Here is a 17579-nt window from a genome sequence, read left to right on the forward strand (position 1 = left end):
GTGCTTACCGCACATCAACTCTCCATGAATCTGAACTTCAGAATGATTTACTATTTTACTTAAATTACTATTTAAATAATTGAAAAAAAAGTACTGAGCCAAACTAAACTTAAATGGGGTATAAAAGAAAAAAAAAAAACCTTGAAAGCAAAAATTTCAAAACTACCTTTGCTTAGCAAACCCCTTTCCCAAAGTTTTAGCCTGAAAAAAAAAACAGTAAAATCTACACAAAATTTCATTGCAATCATACAAGGGCTACATTAGGTCAAATACCACAAATACTATGATGCAATTTTACATTTATTAAACTACAGTTCAAAGCACAAATTTATACATTGTAAATACACTAAACATATCTAATGAAGTCACACTAGTCTTCCTCTGACATTTGATATATCTGGGTGAAAGACATTTAACTTTACAAGACTTTTTAACATGAATCCTTAGTATAAAAACTGTACTTGTATGTGAATGATTTGGTGGGGAACCCATTTAATGGGCTTCCATCTCCATTGTCATCCATTTTGAGGCATATTTTATTTTAAATGGTTAAGGGGTAGGACAAACTGGTAATTTTAAATCTGGATACTTTATCTAAATTTCCCGATTACCCCCCGATGAATTATAGATGGAAGCTGATTTCGTCTGGTCCCAAATAGCTATTATTAATAGATTTTGTCTCCAAGAGAATTAACATCGTAAGATTGTTTGAATTTGTTTCACACTGGAATGTAGACCAGGCAAGCTTAACCTGCAACTTCAGATCTCAAGAAGCATTAATGCCTGTTTAAGCTTCAGAGGAAAAGCTATCTTCTTGACTTGGCTGAATGCAAGGCACAAAGAAGTTCTTCATTATTGTGTCTGAAGTAAGTCCAGCATCTTGCATCTCATACCAATCACTAAATGACATCATGTAGTAAACAGGTGGCCTCTGAAAATCATTAAAAGCAGATGTTTCATGGAGAGAATCTGATCCCCTGTTATCAAAGGTAAGCCAATCTCCCACATTCAGCTCAGGAAGAAGACAGCTTTCCACAATTTGATCAAGCTCATCACAGGATGGACCCCAAAGGCTGCCTGTAAACAGAGGCTCATCTTCCTTGTATTTCTTATGAACCTCTGGAACGGTATTTAAGTCCTCAGACAGTTTACTTGCAAAAGAACCATAAACACCATCATTCATATATACATGAAGGCTGGTGCATCACTTCTGCTTTTTTCTACTCCAGAGGAAAATTTATCATTTTCAACAACTTTCTTTTTTAAAATAGATTTTATTTATTTATTCATGAGAGACAGAGAGAGAGGCAGAGACAGAGGCAGAAGGAGAAGCAGGCTCCATGCAGGGAATGCAGGGAGCCTGATGTGGGACTCGATCCAGGACTCCAGGATAATGCCCTGGGCTGAAGGCAGGTGCTAAACCACTGAGCCAAGGGATCCCTTCAACAACTTTCTTTGCAATGATATTAATTGCAAGTATAAACTCAGAAGACACATAGTAGCTTCCAGGTTCTGAGATTATCTTAATGCCAGATCCTTCAGGAAAGTAGACATCCAACAAAGGGGTGATAACATGATTAACCTTTTCCAACTGAAATTCAGTTCCTGTGAAGCCTCTGTCAATATCTAACATGTTCCTTGTGAAGCCAAATTCTCCAGCCATGTCAAATACACATTCAGCATCAGGTAGAGCGTGTACAGATACTTGAGATTCTTTGCAAGCGCTTGAAATATGAAATTTAACCCCAATTATTTGGACATCAAGTTCCTTAGCACATTCCAAGAGATGCCTACAGTTCTTCAGGGTAGTGCCAAACTTTAACTTACCCTCTTTGCCCCCAATATTGTCTTCTGCTGCAATATGTAGTAAGATGTTGGCATTAGGGTGATTACATGCAATTTTCTTCAGTGCGACTTCATTGTCACATGTCATGAGAATCACTCCAATTTTCACTGCATACTTTATTTGAGACACTTGCTTGCAAGGACTTATGTAAATGATGTTTTCTGGAGATACAATCAAGTCTTGCACTAAAGTCATTTCAGTTTTACTGGAACAAGCATATCCAGTTTTTTTTTTAAGATACAGAATATTTTTATTTTTTTATTATAAATTTATTTTTTATTGGTGTTCAATTTGCCAACATATAGAATAACACCCAGTGCTCATCCCATCATGTGCCCCCCTCAGTGCCCATCACGCAGTCACCCCCACCGCCCGTCCACCTCCTCTTCCACCACCCCTAGTTCGTTTCCCAGAGTTAGGAGTCTCTCATGTTCTGTCTCCCTCCCTGATATTACCCACTCATTCTTTCTCCTTTCCCCTTTATTCCTTTTCACTATTTTTTATATTCCCCAAATGAATGAGACCATATAATTTTTGTCCTTCTCCGATTGACTTAATTCACTCAGCATAATACCCTCCAGTTCCATCCATGTTGAAGCAAATGGTGGGTATTTGTCGTTTCTAATGGCTAATATCCCATTGTATATACAGACCACAGCTTCTTTATCCATCATCTGTCGATGGAGGCAGCCCACCGAGGCTCCTTCCACAGTTTGGCTGTTGTGGACATTGCTGCTATAAACATCAGGGTGCAGGTGTCCCAGGGTTTCACTGCATCCTGCATATCTTTGGGGTAAATCTCCAGCAGTGCAATTGCTGGGTCGTAGGGCAGATCTATTTTTAACTCTTTGAGGAACCTCCACACAGTTTTCCAGAGTGGCTGCACCAGTTCACATTCCCACCAACAGTGCAAGAGGGTTCCCCTTTCTCCATATCCTCTCCAACAGTTGTGGTTTCCTGCCTTGTTAATTTTCCCCATTCTCACTGGTGTGAGGTGGGATCTAATTGTGGTTTTGATTTGTATTTCCCTGATGGCCAGTGATGCAGAGCATTTTCTCATGTGTTTGTTGGCCATGTCTATGTCTTCCTCTGTGAGATTTCTCTTCATGTCTTTTGCCTATTTCATGATTGGATTGTTTGTTTCTTTGCTGTTGAGTTTAATAAATTCTTTATAGATCTTGGAAAGTAGCCCTTTATCTGACACGTCATTTGCAAATATCTTCTCCCATTCTGTAGGTTGTCTTTGAGTTTTGTTGACTCATAGCATATCCAGTTCTAAGAGCTGCCAAAATCCCAAGTACAGCTGGAGAGGAGTTGCACTTTGCCATTCTGTGTAGAATGGTTTTATCTGAGCCATTATGTTTTGCCACTGACCACTGACTGACTGTTTCTTCATAATCTTTCCAAGATCTCCCACAAAAAAAAAAATTCAGTTTTCCCTGTCAGGGTATGTTCATAAACATAGTTATAAAGGATGAGAAGAGGCAGAGAAGGTGGGCAAAAAGAAACCACTGCAGCTGAGCAAAAAGCCAGAGACTGTGGGAATTAATTGATTTTTTTTTAAATCGTAACATAAGATCTACCGTCTTAGCAAATTTTAATGAAGACTGTTCTGAAGCAAGGCATGCCAAGATTGCCCTTGTAAATAAAACCACATATCTATACTCATGGAGCATCCTACCTCATTTTGCTGCTTTTCCTTATTAGGCTTAAGGAAATTTTCTCTTTTTATTTTTTGTTTCCCTCAGGTTCTGTCTTTTAAACTGTTGACTCTCTCTAAGTAGTCCCTGAAACCTAGAACCCTCATCATCAGTAACTGAAAAAATGAATCTCTTTCCTTGAGAACTGGGAAAGTAAGTAAGTGTGGCTAGTGGCATAATCTTCAAATCTCTGCAGGATGTGAAGCATTAATATTTGAATTTCATTTTTCTTGTGCATAAAGGGGGCAATATAAAAATTGCATTCTCATATTTAAAACAGTCTAAATCTTATACTGATGAGAGAAAACCTGTCTAACGGCCTGAATATAAGGGAAGCCATTTTGGATTTCTTTCTAAGTCAGCTGACTGTACATAAACTTTGTTTAAACCAAAAGCCTGGTCTATGGCCTGCCAAGCTTTGTAAATGAGTAGTCTAAAGGAAAATCATCTTGTTCTTAAGGTATTGTTTAATGCTTCTACTCTTTGAGTTCCTTGATGTTAAAACTTGTGATTCCTATCTATATGTTAATCTATAATTTTTTAGCTTTTATGAGATGTAAAAAAGTATATACTTCTCAAAAACTGTTCATTCTCTGGAACACTTTCTTCCCTGTTAAGACCATGTTTCCTGGGGAGTTATTCTAACTTGAGCTCAAATAAAACTCTCTTTCTTTCTTTTAGAGAGTCTAAAAGGCTTGTTCAGTTTGTATCGACAATATTGTAGGAGAGGAAACAAAATTTTTTCCCTCTACTCTTCTAGGTTCTTTAACTGAGGCTCTGCAAATTAGACTGATAAAAGATTATCAAGAGAAAAATAGAATTTCACGGACATTGTGGGAGAACTCAGTGATGAGTAACTCAAAGGGCTGGTTAGACCTTTGAGTTTATGTAGCATCTTAACAAAAGAACAGTAAATTGTTAGAGAAATGACAAAAGAAAAAAATTGAGTTTCTAGGATGGCAAATTGTGGGAAGGTAAATATTGAGGGAGTCAATGGAAGAGAGGAACTAATTAGTAAAATTTATTATGTAGATACCTGTGCAGACTCTGGGCTGATAAGGGTCTAAAGTTGTCTTTGATTATTAACTTGTGTCCTTCTTGGTAAAGAGGAGTGACAATGTGACATAATAAAAAAATATATAGTTTGGTCTTTGACCACCATTCTTGGCCCACAGCTCCCCAAATCCTTGTAATTTCCTAAGTTACTAGAGCAATAGAAACATCATTTGTCATAATATTTGGTCTTTTGTCCTCAAATAGCTCCAGAGTGATTAAGGTGAAAGTGTATTTTGTTATTCATAAATAAGGCTCATCAACTACACCTGAGCTTATGTTAATCAGGTGACTTTTGGAAAGTCCCTAGATACCAATAGGATGGTGACTAATTGCCCACAGGAATCAACCTTGTGACTAGAGAGTTGGAACATTTAGCCCCATCTCTTGACCAAAAGAGAGTAGAGAGGGGCTGGAGGTTCAATCAATTACAAACAGCCAATGATTCACTCAATGATGCCTGTGTAATTAAACCTCCATAAAGATCCTAAATGATGAGGTTCAGAGAGCTTCCAGGGTTGCTAAATACATGGAGGTGCTAGAAGGGTGGCTCCCTTGGACAGCGCATGAAAGTTGAGCCCCTTCCCACGTACCTTGCCCTATGACTCTCTTCCACTTGGTTAATCCTGAGTTCCAATATTTTATAATAAAGCAGTACTCTAGCAAGTAAACTGTTTTCCTGAGTTCTGTGAGCCATACTAGTGAAAGATTTAAACTAAGGAGGGGTTTGTGAGAACCTTCAATTTGTAGCCTATTGGTCAGAAGTACAGGTAACAACCTGGACTTGTGACTGACGTTTGAAGAATGTGTTGCAGGACTAAGCCCTTAACCTATGGGATCTGAAGCTACCTCCAGTTAATTTCAGAATTGAGTTAAATTGTAGGACACCCAGCTGGTGTCTGAGAATTTCTTGGTGAGAAAGCCTCCCACACATCTGGTGTCAGAGTGTTCTGAAATTAGAGTGTAAAAATAAAAAAGACACATAAGAGTTTTAGAAGAAGGGGCGGGGACACCTTTATCAATTTATGTCCTGCTTTTAGGTAAATGAGGGAGAACAGAGAGCTTTTCTTGTATTTACTTCTCATTTGCCTTCAGCTCAAAAGAATCTTTATGCCAATGTGGAATATTTGGGGGTGGCCTGTCTTTCTACCCTTTTAGTACCTTGCCACATGATATTTCAAGGTTCATCAGAACCTATGGATTATATTAATTCAGAGCTCTTTTCAGTTGTGATATACCCAAGTCTCAGTATCATAAATGTTTTTTAAAAGTGTATTCCAGCTTTTAGATTAACAGTTTTATAGAAGAGAATGTTTTTCATTGTTAGATGAATCCAAACATTACCTTGTGTTTGACTGAAGCTTGCTAGGCCCTCGAATTTTAAGATAGTTTTACTAAGTATATACTAATATTCATTGTTCAAGGAAAGCTATGCCTTCTCACTTAACACAATTTGGTTTCAGATCAGTTTAAACTTATTGGAAAAGTTGCACTCTACTTACAGAAACTTAAAGCATGATTCACATTCACAACATCTGAATTCTAGGTTTTCAAAAGTGGTGACTTAATTATGGTGCCTAAATGGGGTTATCTCTCCATCTATTGAGGGCCCCCAAATGTGGGGCAACGATGGGGTGGAAGCCAGTGGTGCAGGCAGTGAGAGTTCACCCGAGGCAGAAAAAAGGAGATAGAATTTTATTGAATACAGGTCAAGGAGCTGTGAGCAGGACAGCAGAGAAGAGGCAGTGAGTGGGGGCCATTTTTTAAAGGGGGGGGGAAGATGAGGAGATATGGTGACATATGGAATCTTCCCTTTTTTGGGAACTGTGTCTAGTTGTAAGTAACCCGCTGGTCAGTTAGGGCCTATGGATATTTTGAAATGGATCACCTGATGGGCCTGACTGTATTCAGCCAGATGGTCACCTTGGCCCTTCTGCCTTGCACTGCACAAGCCTGTTTGCCTCAAAGCAGACTCTACATTAATTTCCACCAAATAGTGCTGCAGTATATCAAGACCTGTGATTTCATTGAACTGATAGCAATTAAGCAGTGGGAAATACCTGAGTCGGAAATTTCTTTTTGATTAATCCACCTGTCTGATTTGGTTTAATTAGCTGCATTTCCTTAAACACCACAGTGAAATACAATCTTGATCCACTAGGATCTCAACTGATTTGGTTGCTGAAAGCCCTTCTACTTCAAAAGGTCTTGAATTTAGGAGAATATAGACTGTGGAGTTGGGCCTGGGAGCACATCTAGTCTCCTTCCAATCTCCCTTTCCCCCACTATCTCTGTGACTTGGGGCAAGTTGCTTGATTTTTTTGAGCTCCTTTCTTAATCTGTAAAATCAGATTATCTACCTTGCAGTAGGTTGAATTGTATGTATAGTAATTGGCATGTTCTTACTTGATAAATTGAGATAGATATAACTGTATCTTAGAAGATTTCAAAAAAATATCTTCTGGAGTTTCTAAAATCTAGCCATCTGACAGCTTGCAGACAAACTCTACCTATATTCTTGGCTGCAACTTCTTCAGAACATGCCATGCAGTGGTAGCCCTGGAATGGGAGCATAAGCTATTTATCCTGCAGGTTCAAGTAAGTCTTAGTGTGGTAGAGCAGAGGGCCATGAGAATTGCAGAAGTTCCTGGGAAAAAAACTCATCCTCAACCTAAGAAGTTAGGGCACCAGAGCTTGGTCTGGAAGTATAAGGGCCTCTTGGGAAGAGGTAGTTCCAAAATCAGTAGAATATGCACTGACCTTACCTTTTCCAAGGATTTGAAGAAAAGTAGAGAAGGAAAAAAAGAATCAGTGCCACTGTAACCTCAGTGTTACTCTGGAATGTCTGAAATATAAATAGGGGAAGTGTTGAAGACAGAAGACATGCCATCTGTAGTTGAGGGATTCGTACAACCAATACGTGGGGCCTAAGAAGGCCTCAGAAACCTGGAGTGGAACCACATAGTTGCAGGCAATGTCATGTAATGGCCTAGAATCTTTCAGTCAGTAGCACAGGCAGATAAATAGAATAGCGAGGCATCCCAGATCACTCCCTGTATAATTTTTGAAAGGGATTTGGACTGATGCAGGAGTGTCATTCACCCAGTTTACTGGGGACTGCTGAGCAGAGGGCTTCTACTTGAAATTATTTTAGTGTTGCTCTTATCTGATGTGACTTGGGTAAGGTGGGTTTCATCATCAGCTGGAACCAGGTAAAAATACAAATACAGATAATCCTGTCAGAACCAATTCCTTTATGATGCAATAATTTGACTCTCAAATGTTACAAACTGTACAAATGAGTGGTGCAATGGCAGCTTGGACACCTGACTTCACTGTGACCTGAATAAATGTTGAAATTTAAAACCAATATATTGCTTATTCTCTTCCACAGCTTCTCTATTTAGTTTAGTTTCCTACAAAATCATAGGGGATGCTTACTAAAAATACAAGTTAACGAACCCTTCTCTTGGGTGATTAGGCCTTACTAGTTGACATAAGAAAACAAATTCTACATTTTAAGTACTTTACTAAAAACTAACCTGTGTGTCATTAAGTGAGGTAGGTCATACAAGCTGCACTGATACAAGGTACCAGGAACCCAATGAAAGGACTCCAGAAAAACACCATCATCCACCTTCACCCTCCGCTCAAAGACTTAAAATTACATTCAGTCAATGTGATGTCTTAACATGGGAAGAGGAGGGAGAGACCATGTCTCTTTCCCCTCTTTGTCCCAGGGTAGAATGGCTCATCGTTCTCTGCATCTTTTCTTGACTGACGTATCAAAAAGCTACTTGGCATCTCTGCATTGGTTCATTAAATCTATTTATTCCAGACTTAGGACACTTGATTATCACAGGACCTCTTCCTGAGGCGGCCAAATAGAGGGGTATATGTTTTCATGTCTCCCAGTAGATCTAAGCCAGAACAAGTAGAAATCCAATCTCCATTGTAATCAGGACCTATTGCTTGAAACAAAGAGGCTCCTAATATGTTCATCTTGAACAAGATTCAGTTTAAATCTGTAGTATCCCAAACTAGGTTTAGGAGGCCGGAAAATAACACCCCTTCACTTCTTCCAATCTGCGCCCTCACTGCTTTCTATCTGCACCAGTCACCTGCCATAAAAATATCCTTATCCTGTATCTGATAGTGCCTTCTTCTTTCGCGGATGTGTGGGCCTATTTGGGTCATATCTAAGCTTTCAGGGTTTAAAGCTTCTCAAACTGTAGTGTGCCAACATCATGCTTGGAGAGAGTTGTGTGATATGCACATTCCTGAGCCTCCCCACCAGATATTGATTTCCTAGGCATAGGAAGGGGCCTTTTTATAAAGTACCCCAGGTGATTTGGATTTACAGTATTAATGGATCTCACTTAGAGAAATACAGGCCTGAATGTTCATAGGTAAGTCTAAGTAGAAACATTACATGAGAGATTTAGGAACATAATTCAGAGGGCAGAGTAAGAAAGATTAGAATTCCAAAGATTTTGGAAAGCAACTACAGTATGGTTTTCAAACTTTTTATTTGGAACCAACTGTAAGAGACAAAAAATACACTTTTCCCATCATCATAATGTATACATAAAAAAACATGCATTGCATTCTTATGAGATACACTGCGTCTCCATTCTTTCCTATTCTATTTTCAGCAATTGCCCCCAGTATGGAATTTTGTTTTGCAAGAAAGCTTTGTCTGGTTGTTTTTACAACTTCACATGGCCTGGCTGTTTGAGTCGTTTCTGGAATTTACCAAGGACTCTTATACTCACCCCTTGTTGCATTGGACAACACCTTCACCATTTCAGTGGATGTTCTGAAAGCCCTTCATGCTTTCCAGTGAGTATCCATTGGCTGTTGGTGGCTCTCCTGTTTTCAGGTCTGTCAGACATTCCGTTTTCCCTTGGCTTTCTCCTGTACTGATCTTGCTACCACATGGCTCTTGCAACTGTGGGTGTTTATCTCCATTCATTTGTGTTTTCAGGTCCATGGAGACACTTTGCCATTTGGTTGACTGGTAAATGTTATCTATGAGTTTTGGGGTTTGACATCTAGTTTCCGTTTTATGTGGGAATTTGAAGGATTAAAAGAATTAATTTGGATGAAGAAACTGTGCTACTACCCGTGCCACTTCATCTTATGTGTCTTTAAGCAATGTATTTTGATTAGTATTGGCTTTTACTTTGGAAATTATATAAGTAGGAATGAATGTTCTTACCGTACCTTACTTTTTATCCACACTTTATAGTTTTGAAATTTACCTTATAACTGTATTCATTCATTTTTGTTACTGTAGTTATTGTATGAATATCTCACAATTTATTTATCCACTCTTCTGGTAATAACATTTCTCACATTTTGCTAATTATGGATGAGGCTTTGGTGTATTTTCTATACTTGTCTCCTAATACACATTTGTAAGATTTTCCAAGAGAACATACCTAGATAGATATAAACTGATGTTATTTTTCTTGAATGACAGATGAAGTTGAACATCTTTTCATGTGTTACCCACTGGCCAGTTTCCTCTTGTGTGAAATGATGGTTCATGGCCTTTGCACTTTTCTATGAGAATGGTTGATTTTTTTTTCTTATTGCTATAGAAGAGTTCTTTATATAGTCTGGATATTATAACATTATATAATATTATAACATATGTAATGTATGTATTATAACATAATATTATATTATAACATATACTTTCCAGATTACATATTCTCCAAATATTCTTTTTCCAATTTGTGCATTGCCATTTTTACTGTCTCCTTGTCTTTTCAAAGAAGACAATTCTTAATCTTCTGTGTAATAAATTTTATCAATCCTTTATGAATTTTGCTTTTAATGTCTTGTTTATAAAATCCTTCCCTACCTTTAGATTATAAAGATGTTCTATATTTTCTTCTAAATATTTTGAAACTTGCAGCCAAGAATACTTTATCCAGCAAGGCTCTCATTCAGAAGAGAAGGAGAGATAAAGAGCTTCCAAGACAGGCAGAAACTGAAAGAATATGTGACCACCAAACCAGCTCTGCAAGAAATTTTAAGAGGGACTCTTAAAATACCCCTTTAAGAAGAAGTCCAATGGAATAATCCACAAAAACAGGGACTGAATAGGTATCATGATGACACTAAACTCATTTCTTTCAATAGTAACTCTGAACGTGAATGGGCTTAATAACCCCATCAAAAGACGCAGGTTTCAGACTGGATAAAAAAGCAGGACCCATCTATTTGCTGTCTACAAGAGACTCATTTTAGATCTAAGGACACCTACAGCCTGAAAATAAAAGATTGGAGAACCACTTACCATTCAAATGGTCCTCAAAAGAAAACAGGGGTAGCCATCCTTATATCAGATAAACTAAAATTTACCCCGAAGACTGTAGTGAGAGATGAACAGGGACACTATATCATACTAAAAGGATCTATCCAACAAGAGGACTTAACAATCATCAATACATATGCCCCGAATGTGGGAGCTGCCAAATATTTAAATCAATTAATAATCAAAGTGAAGAAATACTTAGATAATAATACACTGATACTTGGTGACTTCAATCTAGCGCTTTCTACCCTTGATAGGTCTTCTAAGCACAACATCTCCAAAGAAACAAGAGCTTTAAATGATACACTTGACCAGATAGATTTCACAGATATCTACAGAACTCTACATCCAAACTCAACTGAATACACATTTTTCTCAAGTGCACATGGAACTTTCTCCAGAATAGACCACATATGGGGTCACAAGTTGGGTCTGAACCGATATCAGAAGATTGGGATCGTCCCTTGCATATTCACGGACCATAATGCCTTGAAATTAGAACTAAATCACAACAGTAATTTTGGAAGGACTTCAAACATGTGGAGGTTAAAGACCATCCTGCTAAAAGATGAAAGGGTCAACCAGAAAATTAAGGAAGAATTTAAAAGATTCATGGAAACTAATGAGAATGAAGATACAACTGTTCAGAATCTTTGGGATGCAGCAAAAGCAGTCCTGAGGGGGAAATACATCACAATACAAGCATCCATTCAAAAACTGGAAAGAACTCAAATACAAAAGCTAACCTTACACCTAAAGGAGCTAGAGAAAAAACAGCAAATAGATCCTACACCCAGCAGAAGAAGAGAGTTAATTAAGATTCGAGCAGAACTCAACAAAATTGAGCACAAGAATTGTGGAACAGATCAACAAAACCAGGAGTTGGTTCTTTGAAAGAATTAATAAGATAGATAAACCATTAGCCAGCCTTATTAAAAAGAAGAGAGAGAAGGCTCAAATTAATAAAATCCTGAATGATAAAGGAGAGATCACTACCAACACCAAGGAAATACAAACGATTTTAAAAACATATTATGAACAGCTATACGCCAATAAATTAGGCAATCTAGAAGAAATGGACGCATTCCTGGAAAGCCACAAACTACCAAAACTGGAACAGGAAGAAATAGAAAACCTGAACAGGCCAATAACCAGGGAGGAAATTGAAGCAGTCATCAAAAACTTCCCAAGACACAAAAGCCAGGGCCAGATGGCTTCCCTGGGGGAATTCTATCAAACGTTTAAAGAGGAAACCATACCTATTCTTCTAAAGCTGGTTGGAAAGATAGAAAGAGATGGAGTACTTCCAAATTCGTTCTATGAGGCCAGCATCACCTTAATTCCAAAACCAGACAAAGACCCCACCAAAAGGAGAATTACAGAACAATATCCCTGATGAACATGGATGCAAAAATTCTCAACAGGATACTAGCCAATAGGATCCAAGAGGACATTAAGAAAATTATTCACCATGACCAAGTGGGATATATCCCCGGGACACAATGCTGGTTCAACACTCGTAAAACAATCAGTGTGATTCATCATATCAGCAAGAGAAAAACCAAGAACCATATGATCCTCTCATTAGATGCAGAGAAAGCATTTGACAAAATACAGCATCCACGCCTGATCAAAACTCTTCAGAGTGTAGGGACAGAGGGAACATTCCTCAACATCTTAAAAGCCATCTACAAAAGCCCACAGCAAATATCATTCCCAATGGGGAAGCACTGGGAGCCTTTCCCCTAAGATCAGGAACAAGACAGGGATGTCCACTCTCACCACTGCTATTCAACATAGTACTGGAAGTCCTAGCCTCAGCAATCAGACAACAAAAAGACATTAAAGGCATTCAAATTGGCAAAGAAGAAGTCAAACTCTCCCTCTTCGCCGATGACATGATACTCTACATAGAAAACCCTAAAGCAAAAAAAAAAAAAAAAAAGAAAACCCTAAAGCCTCCACCCCAAGATTGCTAGAAGTCATACAGCAATTTGGCAGTGTGGCAGGATACAAAATCAATGACCAGAAGTCAGTAGCATTTCTACACACTAACAATGAGACTGAAGAAAGAGAAATTAGGAGTCAATCCCACTGACAATTGCACCCAAAAGCATAAGATACCTAGGAATAAACCTAACCAAAGAGGTAAAGGATCTATACTCTAAAAACTATAGAACACTTCTGAAAGAAATTGAGGAGGACACAAAGAGATGGAAAAATATTCCATGCTCATGGACTGGCAGAATTAATATTGTGAAAATGTCAATGTTACCCAGGGCAACTTACACGTTTAATGCAATCCCTATCAAAATACAATAGACTTCTTCAGAGTTTGTGTGGAATCAGAAAAGACCCCTAATAGCCAGGGGAATTTTAAAGAAGAAAAGCATAGCTGAGGGCATCACAATGCCAGATTTTCGGTTGTACTACAAAGCTGTGGTCATCAAGACAGTGTGGTACTGGCACAAAAACAGACACATAGATCAATGGAACAGAATAGAGAATTCAGAAGTGGACCCTCAACTTTATGGTCATCTAATATTCGATAAAGGAGGAAAGACTATCCATTGGAAGAAAGACAGTCTCTTCAATAAATGGTGCTGGGAAAATTGGACATCCACATGCAGAAGAATGAAACTAGACCACTCTCTTGCACCATACACGAAGCTAAACTCAAAATGGATGAAAGATCTAAATGTGAGACAAGATTCCATCAAAATCCTAGAGGAGAACACAGGCAACACCCTTTTTGAACTCAGCCACAGTAACTTCTTGCAAGATACATCCACAAAGGCAAAAGAAACAAAAGCAAAAATGAACTATTGGGACTTCATCAAGATAAGAAGCTTTTGCACAGCAAAGGATACAGTCAACAAAACTAAAAGACAACCCTCAGAATGGGAGAGGTTTTTGCAAATGACGTATCAGATAAAAGGCTAGTTTCCAAGATCTATAAAGAACTTATTAAACTCAACACCAAAGAAACAAACAATCCAATCATGAAATGGGCAAAAGACATGAAGAGAAAACTCACAGAGGAAGACATAGACATGGCCAACATGCACATGGAAAATGTTCCGCATCACTGGCCATCAGGGAAATACAAATCAAAGCCACAATGAGATCCCACATCACACCAGTGAGAATGGGGAAAATTAACAAGGCAGGAAACCACAACCTTTGGAGAGGATGTGGAGAAAAGGGAACCCTCCCACTGTTGGTGGGAATGTGACCTGGTGCAGCCACTCTGGAAAACTGTGTGGAGGTTCCTCAAAGAGTTAAAAATAGACCTTCCCTACGACCCAGCAATTGCACTGCTGGGGATTTACCCCAAAGATACAGATGCAGTGAAACACCAGGACACCTGCACCCTGATGTTTATAGCAGCAATGTCCATAACAGTCTACAGCTACATGTTCATTGCCATAAGCAGAATTTTTTTCCTACACGTGCATGGAAATGTTAATACTATTATCTTGTCTTTGTGGATTTTTCCTACAAGTAAAAGCATTTTCATAAATAATTGTTAATTGATTATGGAGAGATGTCTATGAAAATTGCAAGGACTAGGGGATCCCTCGGTGGCTCAGCAGTTTGGCGCCTGCCTTTGGCCCAGGGCGTGATCCTGGAGACCCGGGACTGAGTTTCATGTCAGGCTCCCTGCATGGAGCCTGCTTCTCCCTCTGCCTGTGTCTCTGCCTCTCTCTCTCTCTCTGTCTGTCATGAATAAATATTAAATTTTTTTTAAATATTTACTTATGATAGTCACACACACAGAGAGAGGTAGAGACCCAGGCAGAGGGAGAAGCAGGCTCCATGCACCGGGAGCCCGACGTGGGATTCGATCCCGGGTCTCCAGGATCGCGCCCTGGGCCAAAGGCAGGTGCCAAACCGCTGCGCCACCCAGGGATCCCTTGTCATGAATAAATAAATAAAATCTTTAAAAACATTGCAAGGAAAAAAATTGCAAGGATTGGATTAATCTCTACCTAATTTGCAGCTAGAAAATTAAAGGAGAGAGAGGTTAGAGAAAGTTTCTTAGTGATAGAGTTAAGAAGTAAAGAGGCTGAAGGGCTCAGGGTGCCTGATCTCAGGTCATCTCCTCCCTGTTACTGGGTAATGTTGAGAGACTGTCCTCTTATGCTGTGAAGATCAGAATGCAAATTATTTTTAGGAACATGTTACCAGCTTTCTAAGGAGAGAGCTCTTTGAGAGGACTCAAGTCTTGGGAAGGACCAGAGGAGTTGCAACCATGTTTTATTTACATCTAAAGAGAAAGTTTGGAGCTTCTTTACTCTCACTCATCAGTTACTACTCATTACCCATTAGCTAATATCTATCTAGGTCCAGAACTCTAGGGAAAATAAGGTGGGAGAGGTAACGCAGCAAGTCAAAGGGGAAAAAATGGCAAAGATCTTTGGGGAAGTTTATATTCTTGGAAACTTCTATTTCTTATAGACGCCATTCTCTACAGATTCTCCTTTTGGCTTTGGAGGCTTCTATATCGCTCTATTGCTCTTGATGATAATGTAGTCACAAACGTTAAATTCACAGCAGGCTAGATGAGGAGATGCCAGCTATATTTTATCCTAGGCATTTGCATACACACTCATGTATTTAACGTTATTTCATCACAAGAGGGATCATTTTGTCTTGAGGATTTAACACTTATTTTACTAAGTCAGATTTGCCATCAAAACTGTTGCTATTTAAATTATGTAAGAAAATGTTTGTCTTGTCCTGTCTTTAGGCACCCACTAGATGTTGCTAAAGGGCTGTGGAAAAAACCATCAGCATTTTCATTTAAGGCTTCAGTTATAAAACTAGAACTCAAAGGAATCATAGAGCTGTCAGAAATAGTAAGCATAGAACTTAAACACAGAAACAATAAAATAAATATAAAATAAAATAAATCTTCAAAAGATAGGAAGTAAGACTGACTAAGGAGTGAATATTTAAAGGCAATATTGACATAGTTGAAATTTGTGCTTTAGTATTGTGACGTGACATCAAAAAAATTACTTTTTTGTTATAAAAGTATTATATTACCATTTAAACAATTAGGACAATGTAAAAAACTATAATGAAGAAAATAATTACATAGAACTTTTCACTCAGTGTGACTGTTAGCATTTTAGCACATTTCATACCCTTTCATTTTTTCTCTATACCTTTTTAAATATAAAATATTATACATATTATAATTTTTGTTTAATTATATAAAAATAACATATATACTTTTATCTCATAAAATATCACATGTATATTATATATGTGTATATGTAATATATATAATTTTTTGTTCTGTCTTTACATATATACATCGTATGGAAGCTATGAAACATAATTAACAGTCAACTATGATGAACTATACAACTCAAGACATAACATAGGACATCACCAATTCTTTTGAGTTTCTTCTGAACTCCTCCCCATACTACTCATCTGTCTTCCCAGAGAGGCAATCAGTACCCTGAATTTTCTTTTTAAATTATCCCTTTATGGGGCACCTGGGTAGCTCAGGGTTTGAGTGTCTGCCTTTGGCTCAGGTCATGATCCCTGCGTCCTGGGATGGAGTCCTGCATCAGGCTCCCCACAGGGAGCCTTCTCCCTCTGCCTATTTCTCTGCCTTGCTCTGAGTATCTCTTGAGAAAGTAAATAAAATCTTTAAAATAAATAGGAAAATAAATAATCCCTTTAATTTGAGTTTTATCACATACCAATGGGTCCTAAATAACATATTTTTTGTTTGTTTTTAAACTTTGTAAGAATGAGTTCTAAAACTCATCAATGTTGATATGTTCATTTCTTTTTTTCAGCCATAAGATATCCTATTACATAATATCCCACAATTTATTTATCCATTCTCCTCCTGATAAACATTTAGGTCTATTCTCTCATGGAAGGCTAATTGGATTGTTTACATTTTGGGTTATTATGAGTAATATACATGTGTCCTTATGCCAGTGTGCAGAAGTTTTTCTAGAAGAAGAACCCCTGGATTATAGGACACTTGTTTTATGTTTATCCCAAATTATTTTTTGTGTGTATGTAATGACATAGGGGACAAGTTTCATTATTTTCTCCCATATGAGTATCCAGTTATTCTCATACCTCATGTTAAAAAGGTTAGCATTTCTATGTTCAATTGACTTAGCACTTCCACATATTATTAAAACAGTCATGAGATGTTCCCTGACATACAACAACTGCCAGAGTTAAAGGCAGATGAAACATAATGAAACTACAGACTGTTGGTCTCTTCTCCCATTATCGGTACTATGAAAAAATGTAAATGTGTGTGTTAGTTTAAAATATCATGCTGTAGACAATGGTTACAAAAGGAGAGGTGTGGCACAGTAAAGGAAAGCATTCAATGAGATGAAGAAAGACAGTCCTCTACCTTTCACATGGTCTTCCTCCTATAACATCTGCATTGTTGAATAAAGGGCTAATTCACTTTCCTCCAAGTAGGATTCACAGAACTGAGACTTCTAAAACCCATTCTACAAATTACTTTTTCTTTCCTGGTTCTCCTCCCCTCAGCTAACCATAAAGTATGACCACTCTGGTGCTGGAGTATGGGGAAGACAGAGATGGGGGGAAGGAGATAGGAAAGTTCTTACAAGGGTGGAGTCAAAGGTGCACT

At 38.1% G+C, this 17579-nt stretch overlaps 1 protein-coding gene and 1 pseudogene across 1 annotated transcript in view; both read right to left on the reverse strand.

The window, feature by feature from the left end:
• HMGCR (3-hydroxy-3-methylglutaryl-CoA reductase) overlaps positions 1-17579 on the reverse strand; it is a 103211-nt gene that overhangs the window by 76851 nt on the left and 8781 nt on the right. The gene's annotated exons all lie outside the window — the stretch shown is intronic.
• LOC121489196 lies at positions 788-10691 on the reverse strand (annotated as a pseudogene).

This window comes from Vulpes lagopus, chromosome 4 (genome assembly GCF_018345385.1).
Source record: "Vulpes lagopus strain Blue_001 chromosome 4, ASM1834538v1, whole genome shotgun sequence".
NCBI classification, from domain to species: Eukaryota; Metazoa; Chordata; class Mammalia; order Carnivora; family Canidae; genus Vulpes; species Vulpes lagopus.